Below are 14,246 nucleotides of genomic sequence, written 5' to 3'. Positions count from 1 at the left end.
TCAAAAAGTAGAATAAATTTTGTAAATAAAACCGCATTTTTGATGTATTTTCATACTGCAGTCTTTTCAAAGATATTTGATTTTTGTTTCCGGGTTGCAGCGGTAACTAGCAACCTTGTAAGAGACAATAACGTCCCATAGTAAAAACTAAAGTAACCCATAACTCCTGAAAAAAGATTCAGATCAAGACAAGAAGTATACTATTAAACCGCCTTGTCCAAAACCTCTATATAACATACTTACCGTCCCTTGGCTTGAATAACAAGGAAAATATGTTGGCTTGAAAATTAAGAAAGTTGACTTGAACCACGATATTCTCCACAAACGGCATCTTTTTTTCTTTCCATTTATTTTCACTCCTCAGCTAGCTGGGCACTGTAAAATCATAGAGAGCTAAATAATAGCTCATTTTAAAGGAAACTGCTACATCTACTGCCTTTTTTAATTAAAAATTAAATATTTTTAAAAGTAGAATCAATTTTGTCAAAAAACTGCTTTTTGATGTATTTTCATACTGCAGTCTTTTCAAAGATATTTGATTTTTGTTTACATAAAGGACCGAAACAGTTCATCATAAATGGTATTTGTCAATTAGGTTTTTTTATATCCGGGTTGCAGCGGTAGCTAGCAACCTAGTAAGAGACGATCACCTCCAATGTTAAGAAATATAAAACCCCCCAACTCCTAAAAAAAGAGTCAGATCAAAACAAAAAGTACACCATTAGAACCGTCTTGTCGGAAACCCCTTTAAAGGAAACTTACCGCCCTTTGGCTTGAATAAGAAAGAAAATATATTGGCTTGAAAATCAAGCAAATTGACTTTTACCACGTTATTTTCCACAAACGGGATATTTTTTTCTCTTTTCTTTTGTATCCAGCGATAGCTTGGCACTGGAACATCGTAGTTGGTTTTTCAATAGCTAATTTTAAAGGAAATTAATTGGGTTAAAAACGTTTTGTGACTAAAATAAATTATTTCTAAAAGAGAATAAATTTTTCCACCAAAAACTGCATTTTCGATGTCTTTTCACACTGCAGTCTTTCAAACATAATCGTATACCAGCGGTAAGATTTGAACCCACTCCTCCGAAGAGACTGGTGGCTAACACCAGTGCCTTGGACCACTCGGTCAGGTTGCCTCTCATAAAAAAATATATATGTGAATCTCGGTTGCGGCAGTAGCTATCAATCTAGTAAGAGACGATCAGTCCAATGCTAAGAAATATAACAAAACTCCTAAAAATAGAGTCAAATCAAAACAAAAGTACATCATTAGAATTACCTTGTCTGAAACCCTACTAGATAAATATTGATCCGGGTTGCAGCGGTAGCTAGCAACCTAGTAAGAGACGATCACGTCCAATGTTAAGAAATATAAAAACCCCTAACTCCTAGAAAAATAGTCAGATCAAAAAAAAAAGTACACCATTAGAACCGCCTTGTCCGAAACCCCTATAAAGGAAACTTACCACCCTTTGGCTTGAATAACAAAGAAAATATATTGGCTTGAAAATCAAGAAAATTGACTTTAACCACGTTATTCTGCACAAACGGGATATTTCTTTCTCTCTTTTGTTTCCAGAGATAGCTTGGCACTGGAACATCGTAGAGAGTTGTTCAATGGCTCATTTTAAAGGAAATCTTTAGATCTAGCGCCTTTTGCACTTAATTTTTTTTATTAATTATTTTTCACGAAAAACTTAATTTTGTATATACAATATTGATCAATGACGTCATAGTCGTTGGATGTAGTACATAAAGGGTCGATCATCGAATTTAAGCTGAAACTAAGTAAAGGACAATTATGCCTCCATATATTCACAGTGATGTATAAGATTTCCCATTACATCTGTAAACTGTTCCACAGTTGCCGGTCCATACCTTGGAAGCTTTTCACTAAACATGCAACATTTCTTTTGGATATTACTATGAAGTTTTGCGAAAGCATCTCTAGCTGACTTTTCAACAAAATCTATTCTTTCAGAGATAATTTTAATTCTTTCAGAGATATATTTTTCGTAATCCCGGTAAAACATTCGTAAAATTTTTCTCAGTTTACAAAGATCAGCCTGTGCGTTCTTTGCAGCTTGTGTAAACTGCAAAAATATCCATGGTATCCGAGCAATAGTTTGAATATTTCAATACAAGCTGGAAAAATACCTTAAAATGTTAAAATTAGTTTTATTTTTGGTTAAATTCTAACTCCCCGATGTGGGATTGACTATGTATTTTCAGACCAAAAAATTACATTTTTTAATATATATTTTATTTTTCAGTTTAGAATCGCTAAAGTTATTATGTAAACTGCAAAAATATTTATGATATCTGAGAAATAATTTTAATCTTTTCATCCAAACTAACAAAATACCTGAAAATTTAAAAATTAGTTTTATTTTTTGTTAGGGTATGGATACCTGATACGAGTTATAAGAAGTGTTAATTAGATGAAAATATTATTTCTTGTTTTGTAATAAGATGCCTTCTAAGCGAGTTATTATACGTAATTTAAAGAAACAGTACTATACAAAAAACAGAGAAAACATATTGGAAAGAAAAAAGCAAAGGTATTCAACTGACAAGGCGTATCGAGAAGTAATAATTGAGAGAGCAAAACAAAACAGCAAGATGTGTCATCACAATGATGAAGATTATAGACATGCAAAAATTGAGACAGTCAAACAAAAGAGTAAAGAACGGTATGATAATGATAAAGACTACTGAAACAAACATAAGAAAAAAGTTGCTACCAGAATAATGGGTAGATACTGGGGTGACAAAAGCTATAATGAAAAAATTAAATTCTCTGCGAGGTTGTACCGAAGAACGCATAAGGACAAAGGGAAAAATTACATTCAGAAATACAAGAAGATGGCAAAAATGCAGGCTGATCTTTGTAAATTGAGAAACATTTTACGCATGTTTTATCGGGATCACGAAAAGTATTCAAAATTACAGATTAAAATTATCTTTGAAAGAGCGGATGCTGTTGAAAAGTCGGCTAGAAATTCTTTGGCAAAGCTTCATAGTAATATCCATAAGAAATGTTGTCAGTTTAACGAAAAGCTTCCAAGGTATGGATTGGCAACTGCGGAACAGTCTATAGATGCAATGGAAAATGTTCGACAACACAGTGAATATACGGAGGCGTACTTCTTAGAAAATTCGTATATTAATTTTGGAAGGAGTAATTGCAGTTTATGTAGCAGCAATAAAAATATATATACAATCATACCTATCAACAGCGAAGGAAAAGCAATGTTTTTCAATTATGGAGAAAACGAGCCTGTTAGGGTTATTAGTAAATGTGTTTGTAAGACTAATGATTTAGAACAAATTCCTGGAACACCGACTCAAGAAAAAAGCGTTTCTAACTGTGTTTTAAACAGTTCAATTAGTTCTACTGAATATTTGTCAAAAAATTCTCTGTGTAGTAGAACAAACTGTCCTGAAAAGTACGAGACAACTATTGAAAAATGCTCTAAAACTAGATCTGACAAGGAAATTATGATGGCTGAAGTCACCTATAACAATCTGAGTAAACATTCAAAATCAAAAATTGGGCAGCAGGTTTACTTGGCAATGTCACCCTGATATCTGCAAGCTCTATCCGACGGATATTGAATTATGTCAAATTCTTTTTGATATCCTTGAAAATAATATAGCATTAAAATTTTCAACTGACAGATTGGTTAATTTCTACCTTGGCGGCTTAGATTATTGTGAAATCAATTACAGGGACACAAGAAAGCATGGGCATTCGTTATACTGTAGCCCAAATGAGGGATGTCAGAGCTATTTGCGCTCTCTAAGGGCACTAGCTAAATTAATTTTTCTAAGGGCACTAACTAACAAAATTAATTATTATTATAAAACAAATGGTTACGATATGGTAAAGAACTAATTCTAGTTTCCGGGTTGCAGCGGTAGCTAGCAACCTAGTAAGAGACGATCACGTCCAATGTTAAAAATATAAAAACCCCTAACTCCTAAAAAAAAGAGTCAGATCAAAACAAAAAGTACACCATTAGAACCGCTTTGTCCAAAACCCCTATAAAGAAAACTTACCGCCCTTTGGCTTGAATATAGTACATAAAGGATCAATATAGTCCTTCATCCGGGTTGCAGTGGTAAATAGCAACCTAGTAAGAGACGATCACGTCCAATATTAAGAAATATAAAAACCCATAGTTCCTAAAAAAGGAGTCAGATCAAAACGAAAAGTACACCATTAGAACCGCCTTTTCCGAAATCCTTTTATAGGAAACTTTCTGTGCCTTGGCTTGAACAGCAAAGGAAATAAATTGGCTTGAAAATCAAGAGAAGTGGCAGCTACTACGACATTCTGCCTAAACGGCATATTTTTTTTCTTTCTTCTTTTCCACAGATAGCTTGGTACTGGAACATCGTAGAGAGTTGTTCAATGGCTCATTTTAAAGGAAATCTCTAGATCTAGCAACTTTTGCACTTAATTTTTTTTCATTAATTATTTTTTACGAAAAACTTAATTTTTTATATACAATATTGACCAATGACGTCATAGTCGTTGGATGTAGTTAGTATTACATAATCCGGGTTGCAGCGGTAGCTAGCAACCTAGTAAGAGACGATCACGTCCAATGTTAAGAAACATAAAAACCCATAGTTCCTAACAAAGGAGTCAGATCAAAACAAAAAGTACACCATTAGAACGCCTTGTCCGAAACCCCTGTATAGGAGACTTTCTGTCCCTTGGCTTGAACAGCAAGGGAAATATATTGGCTTGAAAATCAAGAAAATTGACTTTAACCAAGTTTTTCTCCCCAAACGGGATATTTTTTTCTTTTTTCTTTTTTTTCTTTTCCACAGATAGCTTGGCACTGGAACATCGTAGAGGGTTGTTCAATAGCTCATTTTAAAGGAAATTAATTGAGTTAAAAATCTAAAGTAACTAAAATAAATTATTTCTGAAAGAGAATAAATTTTTCCACCAAAAACTGCATTTTTGATGTCTTTTCACACTGCAGTCTTTCAAACATAATCGTATACCAGCGGTAAGATTTGAACCCACGTCTCCGAAGAGACTGGTGGCTAACACCAGTGTCTTGGACCACTCGGCCAGGCTGCCTCTCATAAATAAATATATATGTGAATTTGGGTTGCAGCAGTAGCTAGCAACCTAGTAAGAGACAATCAGTCCCATGCTAAGAAATATAACTAAACTCCTAAAAATATAGTAAGATCAAAACGAAAGTACATCATTGAAACTACCTTGTCTGAAACCCTACTAGATAAATAATGAATGTCGTCATAGCTTTATATTAGATTAGAGCTATGACGTGAATAGAAAAACACGAAATTATATTGTTGTTTCTGATGACGTCATGAAATAATATTATTGCGCCATGACGTCAATAAAATCATTACGTCGTGACGTCATAATTACTACTTAAGAACAACAAAGATGTAAATTTTCTCAGTCTTGATTAGAATAATGGTTAGATCGAAGCCAGCTATACGCAATTTGAAAAAACAGTACTACACAAGCAACAGAGATAGTATCTTGAAAAGAGAAAAGCAAAAATATTCAACCGACCAGGCGCATCGAGAAGTAAAAATTAAGAGAGCAAAACAAAGGTATTCAACCGACCAGGTGTATCAAGAAGTAATAATTGAGAGAGCAAAACAAAGGTATTCAACCGACCAGGCGTATCGAGAAGTAATAATTGAGAGAGCAAAACAAAGGTATTCAACCGACCAGGCGTATCGAGAAGTAATAATTGAGACAGCAAAACAAAACAGCAAGATGTGTTATCACAATGATGAAGATTGTAGACATACAAAAATTGAGAGAGCCAAACAAAAGATCAAGGAGAGTTATCACAATGCTGAAGATTACCGCATCAAATATAAGAAAAACCAAAAGCAAAGGTATTCAACCGTCCAGGTGTATCGAGAAGCAAAAATTGAGACAGCCAAACAAAAGATCAAGGAGCGTTACTGGGGTGACAAAATCTATAATGAAAAAATTAAATTCTCTGCGAGGTTGTACCGAAGAACGCATAAGGACAGAGGGAAAAATTACATTCAGAAATACAAGAAGATGGCGAAAATGCAGGCTGATCTTTGTAAATTGAGAAACATTTTACGCATGTTTTATCGGGATCACGAAAAACATTCAAAATTAGAGATTAAAATTTTCTTTGAAAAAGCGGATGCTGTTGAAAAGTCGGCTAGAAATTCTTTGGCAAAGCTTCATAGTAATATCCAAAAGAAATGTTGTCAGTTTAACGAAAAGCTTCCAAGGTATGGATTGGCAACTGCGGAACAGTTTATAGATGCAATGGAAAATGTTCGACATTATAATAAAGATCGAACTCATCCCTATACTAACTTTCATACGTAACTTCACTATAGTTAAGACTACAGTATTTATATTATGCATCATTATAAATTATAAAAGGTTCAAATGTTCGAAGATTATAGAGTTAAAAATTTTCTCACCCCGGGAATTGAACCCGAGCCTGTTAAGTGAAAGTTAACTATCCTATCCACTAGACCATATTGAACCATAAAGAAGTATGATTTAAGAGCCATATGCGTATTATTATTTCACCATACGAATTATAATAAGGCCAAAACAAAATCGTTGACTTGCAACCTTACTTTTGACACATTAGTTAAATCTTCATCAGGCTTAAAAAATGTTTTGCTAGTTTTACATGAAAGAACGAACCTTAGTCCATATATATCCTACAATAAAGAACGACACCTTGCCCATGTTAACTAAAACATAAATAGGGATTATTTAATTTCCAATAGTATCATGGCTGTAGAGATGGCTGAAACCTAGTTACAATAAAAAACGATCAATGGAATAACAAAAATTGAATACCTTTGGAATTAGCTAGCTACTTGATTATTTGAGACTCGTCTCTTACTATTTAAAAGAAGAAAAAGCCGTAGGCTTTTTCCTGTGTGTAATCAGTTTATTATCATAGGCAGCGCGCTAGCACTGCCTGAGTAAAGAACGATGTGGGCACAATGTGTTTTTTTCCGGGTTGCAGCGATAGCTAGTTATAATAAAGAACGAATATTTTACCAATTATCTACTAATCACCATATATGACGTAATAAGTGACATGACGTAATATCTAAAACCTATTGTGTACTAATAACCATATATGACTTAATGAGCGACGTGACGTAAAAATTGAAAAAATTAATTTTTATTTTCGTTTTTAGTTCAGAATCGCTAAAGTTATAAACTGCAAAAATATTTATGGTGTCTGAACAATAGTTTTAATCTTTTAATTTAGACTAGAAAAATACCTGAAAATTAAAAAATTAGTTTAATTTTTTGTTAGGTTCTTGATACTTGATACGGGACATAAAAATTCAACTAATGGTTACATAATGGTTTCAATCAAGCAAGCTACACGCAAGTTAAAAAAAGAGTACTACCAAAAAAACAGAGATAACATCTTGAAAAGAGAAAAGCAAAGGTATTCAACCGACCAGGCGTATCCAGGTTCCAGCGGTAGCTAGCAACCTAGTAAGAGACGATCACGTCCAATATTAGAAAATATAAGAACCCATAGTTCCTAACAAAGGAGTCAGATCAAAATAAAAAGTACACCATTAGAACCGCCTTGTCCGAAACCCCTGTGTAGGAAACTTTCTGTCCCTTGGCTTGAACAGCAAGGGAAATATATTGGCTTGAAAATCAAGAAAATTGATTTTAACCACGTTATTCTCCCCAAACGGGATATGTTTTTCTCTTTTCTTTTTTTTTGTATCCAGAGTCCGGGTTGCAGTGGTAGCTAGCAACCTAGTAAGAGACGATCACGTCCAATGTTAAGAAATATAAAAACCCATAGTTCCTAAAAAAGGAGCCAGATCAAAAAAAAAGTACACCATTAGAACCGCCTTGTCCGAAACCCCTTTTTAGGAAACTTTCTGTCCCTTGGCTTGAACAGCAAGGGAAATATATTGGCTTGAAAATCAAGAAAAGTGGCAGCTATTACAATATTCTGCCTAAACGGGATATTTTTTTCTTTTTTTCTCTTTTTTGTATCCAGAGATAGCTTGGCACTGGAACATCGTAGAGGGTTGTTCAATAGCTCATTTTAAAGGAAATTATTTGGGTTAAAAACCTTTTGTAACTAAAATAAAGTATTTCTAAAAGAGAATAAATTTTCCACCAAAAACTGCATTTTCGATGTCTTTTCACACTGCAGTCTTTCAAACATAATCGTATACCAGCGGTAAGATTTGAACCCACGCCTCCGAAGAGACTGGTGGCTAACACCAGTGCCTTGGACTACTCGACCATGCTGCCTCTCATAAATAAACATATATGTGAATTTGGAGTGCAGCAGTAGCTAGCAATCTAGTAAGAGATGATCAGTCCAATGCTAAGAAATATAACAAAACTCCTAAAAATAGAGTCAGATCAAAACAAAAGTACATCATTAGAACTACCTTGTCTGAAACCCTACTAGATAAATAAAGAATGTCATCATAGTTTTATATTAGAGCTATGACGTGAATAGAAAAACACGAAATTATATTGTTGTTTCTGAAGACGTCATGAAATAATATCATTGCGCTATGACGTCAATAAAATCATTACGCCGTGACGTCATAATTACTATATAAGAAGTGTCAGAACCGTAAATGTTCTCATTTATAATTACATAATGGTTTCAATCAAGCAAGCTGCACGCAAGTTGAAAAAACAGTACTGCACAAACAACAGAGATAGTATCTTGAAAAGAAAAAAGCAAAGGTATTCAACCGACCAGGTGTATCGAGAAGTAATAATTGAGAGAGCAGAACAAAGGTATTCAACCGACCAGGCGTATCGAGAAGTAATAATTGAGACAGCAAAACAAAAGTTCAAGGAGAGTTATCACAATGATGAAGATTACCGCATCAAATATAAGAAAAACCAAAAGCAAAGGTATTCAACCGTCCAGGTGTATCGAGAAGTAAAAATTGAGACAGACAAACAAAAGATCAAGGAGCGTTATCAAAATGATAAACTTTATAGAGAATACAGTAAAGAACGATCTCTCTCCCATACTAACTGATTATATGGTGGTTCCAGGTGTAGTTAAATTTACAGTAAAGAACAATCGCTCATGCATAGTAACTGATATATGGTGGTTCCAGAGGTAGTTACTTGTGGTTCATCTCTTACTATTTCAAAGAAGAAAAAGCCGTAGGCTTTTTCCTGTTTGTAATGATATAGCATAAAACGAATTCCAAGTTGTAACTGACGTCATCCTGGTTGTTATAGTAAAGAATGAGCTCTTGCCCTTAGTTACCTACTATGTCATGTCAAATTAGCTAATTAATTTCATCTAATTTTGTTTAAAAATAATTCCCACACCGGGATTCGAACCCTAGACAATAAATTGAAAGCCAACTACCCTAAACCACTAAACCATATGAGATATATATACAAAGCTAATTAATTGTTTTATGATCTCTTATAGCATAAATTTCATCGGATATAGCTGAAACCTAGTAAAGAACAAACCAAGGCACATAGTAACTATTTCTGGGTTGCAGCGGTATACATAAAGGCTCGATCATTGAATATAAGCTGAAGTCAGTTGACATTAAACTGTTGTCAGTTTAATGAAAAGCTTCCAAAGTACGATTGGCAACTGCGGAACAGTTTATAGATGCAATGGAAAATGTTCGACAGCACAGTGAATATACGGATTTACAGTAAAGAACGATCACATTAAGGAACGAACTCAAGCCCATAATAACTGAAGTAATAAAATTACATTAAAAGAGAACCATTTGAATAACAAATCTCATTAAGGAACGAACTATAGTCCATAGTAACTGAAATAATAAAAGAATTCCTTATATATCCGGGTTGCAGCGGTAGCTAGCAACCTAGTAAGAGACGATCACGTCCAATGTTAAGAAATATAAAAACCCATAGTTCCTAAAAAAGGAGTCAGATCAAAACAAAAAGTACACTATTAGAAACGCCTTGTCCGAAACCCCTGCATAGGAAGCTTTCTGTCCCTTGGCTTGAACAGCAAGGGAAATATATTGGCTTGAAAATAAAGAAAAGTGGCAGCTACTACAACATTCTGCCTAAACAGGATATTTTTTTCTTTCTTCTTTTCCACAGATAGCTTGGCACTGGAACGTCGTAAAGAGTTGTTCAATGGCTCATTTTAAAGGAAATCTCTAGATCTAGCAGCTATTGCACTTAATTTTTTTTCAATTAATTGTTTTTTACGAAAAACTTAATTTTTTATATACAATATTGACCAATTACGTCATAGTCGTTGGATGTAGTTAGTATTACATAATCCGGGTTGCAGCGGTAGCTAGCAACCTAGTAAGAGACGATCACGTCCAATGATAAGAAATATAAAAACCCCTAGTTCCTAAAAAAGGAGTCAGATCAAAACAAAAAGTACACCATTAGAACCGCCCTGTCCGAAACCCCTGTATAGGAAACTTTCTGTCCCTTGGCTTGAACAGCAAGGGAAATATAATGGCTTGAAAATCAAGAAAATTGACTTTAACCACGTTATTCTCCCCAAACGAGATATTTTTTTCTCTTTTCTTTATTTTGTATCCAGATCTGGGTTGCAGTGGTAGCTAGCAACCTAGTAAGAGATGATCACGTCCAATGTTAAGAAATATAAAAACCCATAGTTCCTAAAAAAGGAGTCAGATCAAAACAAAAAGTACACCATTAGAACTGCCTTGTCCGAAACCCCTGTATAGGAAACTTTCTGTCCCTTGGCTTGAACAGCAAGGGAAATATATTGGCTTGAAAATCATGAAAAGTGGCAGCTATTACAATATTCTGCCTAAACGGGATATTTTTTTCTTTTTTCTCTTTTTTTTGTATCCAGAGATAGCTTGGCACTGGAACATCGTAGAGGGTTGTTCAATAGCTCATTTTAATGGAAATTATTGGGCTAAAAACCTTTTGTAACTAAAATAAATTATTTCTAAAAGAGAATAAATTTTTCCACCAAAAACTGCATTTTCGATGTCTTTTCACACTGCAGTCTTTCAAACATAATGGTATACCAGCGGTAAGATTTGAACCCACGCCTCCGAAGGGACTGGTGGCTAACACCAGTGCCTTGGACCATATGGCCATGCTGCCTCTCATAAATAAATATATATGTGAATTTAGGTTGCAGCAGTAGCTAGCAACCTAGTAAGAGAGGATCAGTCCAATGCTAAGAAATATAACAAAACTCCTAAGAATAGAGTCAAATCAAAACAAAAGTACATCATTAGAACTACCTTGTCTGAACCCTACTAGATAAATAATGAATGTCATCATAGTTTTATATTACAACTATGACGTGAATAGAAAAACACGAAATTATATTCTTGTTTCTGAAGACGTCACGAAATAATATCATTGCGCTATGACTTCAATAAAATCATTACGCCATGACGTCATAATTACTATATAAGAAGCGTCAGAACTGTAAATGTTCTCATTTATAATTACATAATGGTTTCAATCAAGCAAGCTGCACGCAAGTTGAAAAAACAGTAATGCACAAACAACAGAGATAGTATCTTGAAAAGAAAAAAGCAAAGGTATTCAACCGACCAGGTGTATCGAGAAGTAATAATTGAGAGAGCAAAACAAAGGTATTCAACCGACCAGGCGTATCTAGAAGTAGTAATTGAGACAGCAAAACAAAAGTTCAAGGAGAGTTATCACAATGATGAAGATTACCGCATCAAATATAAGAAAAACCAAAAGCAAAGGTATTCAACCGTCCACGTGTATCGAGAAGTAAAAATTGAGACAGCCAAACGAAAGATCAAGGAGCGTTATCAAAATGATAAACTTTATAGAGAATACAGTAAAGAACGATCTCTCTCCCATACTAACTGATTATATGGTGGTTCCAGGTGTAGTTAAATTTACAGTAAAGAACAATCGCTCATGCATAGTAACTGATATATGGTGGTTCCAGGGGTAGTTACTTGTGGTTCGTCTCTTACTATTTCAAAGAAGAAAAAGCCGTAGGCTTTTTCCTGTTCGTAATGATATAGCATAAAACGAATTCCAAGTTGTAACTGACGTCATCCTGGTTGTTATAGTAAAGAATGAACTCTTGCCCTTAGTTACCTACTATGTCATGTCAGATTAGCTAATTAATTTCATCTAATTTTGTTTAAAAATAATTCCCACACCGGGATTCAAACCCAAGACAATAAATTGAAAGCCAACTACCCTAAACCACTAAACCATATGAGATATATATAGAAAGCTAATTAATTGTTTTATGATCTCTTATAGCATAAATTTCATCGGATATAGCTGAAACCTAGTAAAGAACAAACCAAGGCACATAGTAACTATTTCCGGGTTGCAGCGGTATACATAAAGGCTTGATCATTGAATATAAGCTGAAGTCAGTTGACATTAAACTGTTGTCAGTTTAATGAAAAGCTTCCAAGGTACGATTGGCAACTGCGGAACAGTTTATAGATGCAATGGAAAATGTTCGACAACACAGTGAATATACGGATTTACAGTAAAGAACGATCACATTAAGGAATGAACTCTAGCCCATAATAACTGAAGTAATAAAATTACATTAAAAGAGAACCATTTGAATAACAGATTTCATTAAGGAACGAACTATAGTCCCTAGTAACTGAAATAATAAATGAATTCCTTATATATCCGGGTTGCAGCGGTAGCTAGCAACCTAGTAAGAGACGATCACGTCCAATGTTAAGAAATATAAAAACCCGTAGTTCCTAAAAAAGGAGTCAGATCAAAACAAAAAGTAAACCGTTAGAACCGCCTTGTCTGCAACCCCTGTATAGGAAACTTTCTGTCCCTTGGCTTGAAAAGCAAGGGAAATATATTGGCTTGAAAATCAAGAAAAGTGGCAGCTATTACAATATTCTGCCTAAACGGGATAATTTTTTCCTTTTTTCTCTTTTTTTTGTATCCAGAAATAGCTTGGCACTGGAACATCGTAGAGGGTTGTTCAATAGCTCATTTTAAAGGAAATTAATTGGGTTAAAAACCTTTTGTAACTAAAATGAATTATTTCTAAAAGAGAATAAATTTTTCCACCAAAAACTGTATTTTCGATGTCTTTTCACACTGCAGTCTTTCAAACATAATCGTATACCAGCGGTAAGATTTGAACCCACACCTCCGAAGAGACTGGTGGCTAACACCAGTGCCTTGGACCACTCGGCCAGGCTGCCTCTCATAAATAAATATATATGTGAATTTGGGTTGCAGCAGTAGCTAGCAACCTAGTAAGAGACGATCAGTCCAATGCTAAGAAATATAACAAAACTCCTAAAAATAGGGTCAAATCAAAACAAAAGTACATCATTAGAACTACCTTGTCTGAAACCCTAATAGATAAATAATGAATGTCATCATATTTTTATATTAGAGCTATGACGTGAATAGAAAAACACGAAAATATATTGTTGTTTCTGAAGACGTCATGAAATAATATCATTGCGCTATGACGTCAATAAAATCATTAAGCCGTGACGTCATAATTACTATATAAGAAGCGTCAGAACTGTAAAAGTTCTCATTTATAATTACATAATGGTTTCAATCAAGCAAGCTGCACGCAAGTTGAAAAAAACAGTACTACACAAACAACAGAGATAGTCTCTTGAAAAGAAAAAAGCAAAGGTATTCAACCGACCAGGTGTATCGAGAAATAATAATTGAGAGAGCAAAACAAAGTTATTCAACCGACCAGGCGTATCGAGAAGTAATAATTGAGACAGCCAAACAAAAGTTCAAGGAGAATTATCACAATGATGAAGATTACCGCATCAAATATAAGAAAAACCAAAAGCAAAGGTATTCAACCGTCCAGGTGTATCGAGAAGTAAAAATTGAGACAGCCAAACAAAAGATCAAGGAGCGTTATTATAATAAAGAACGACCTCTTGCCTATGCTAAATTTTATAGGCCACTTAACTATAGTATAGGCTAGTACAGTTATTATATTTAAGGTCAATATATTAAAATTTTCCACTAAAAGACGGTCATTGGAATAAAAACCCAATACATACATTTGATTTAGTTAGCTACTTGATTGTTTGAGGCTAGTCTCTTACTATTTCAAAGAAGAAAAAGCCGTAGGTTTTTTCCTGTTTGTAATCAATTAGAAAGAGTTCTACCTTTAATTACAGTAAAGAACGATCTCTCGCCCATATCAGGGTTGTAGCGGTAGCTAGCAACCTAGTAAGAG

The sequence above is a fragment of the Artemia sp. Qi Xiang Cuo genome, chromosome 12 (genome assembly GCF_049724085.1).
Source record: "Artemia sp. Qi Xiang Cuo chromosome 12, ASM4972408v1, whole genome shotgun sequence".
NCBI lineage: Eukaryota > Metazoa > Arthropoda > Branchiopoda > Anostraca > Artemiidae > Artemia > Artemia sp. Qi Xiang Cuo.
The sequence above is the reverse complement of the archived record's forward strand: the minus strand, read 5'-3'. Positions refer to the sequence as shown.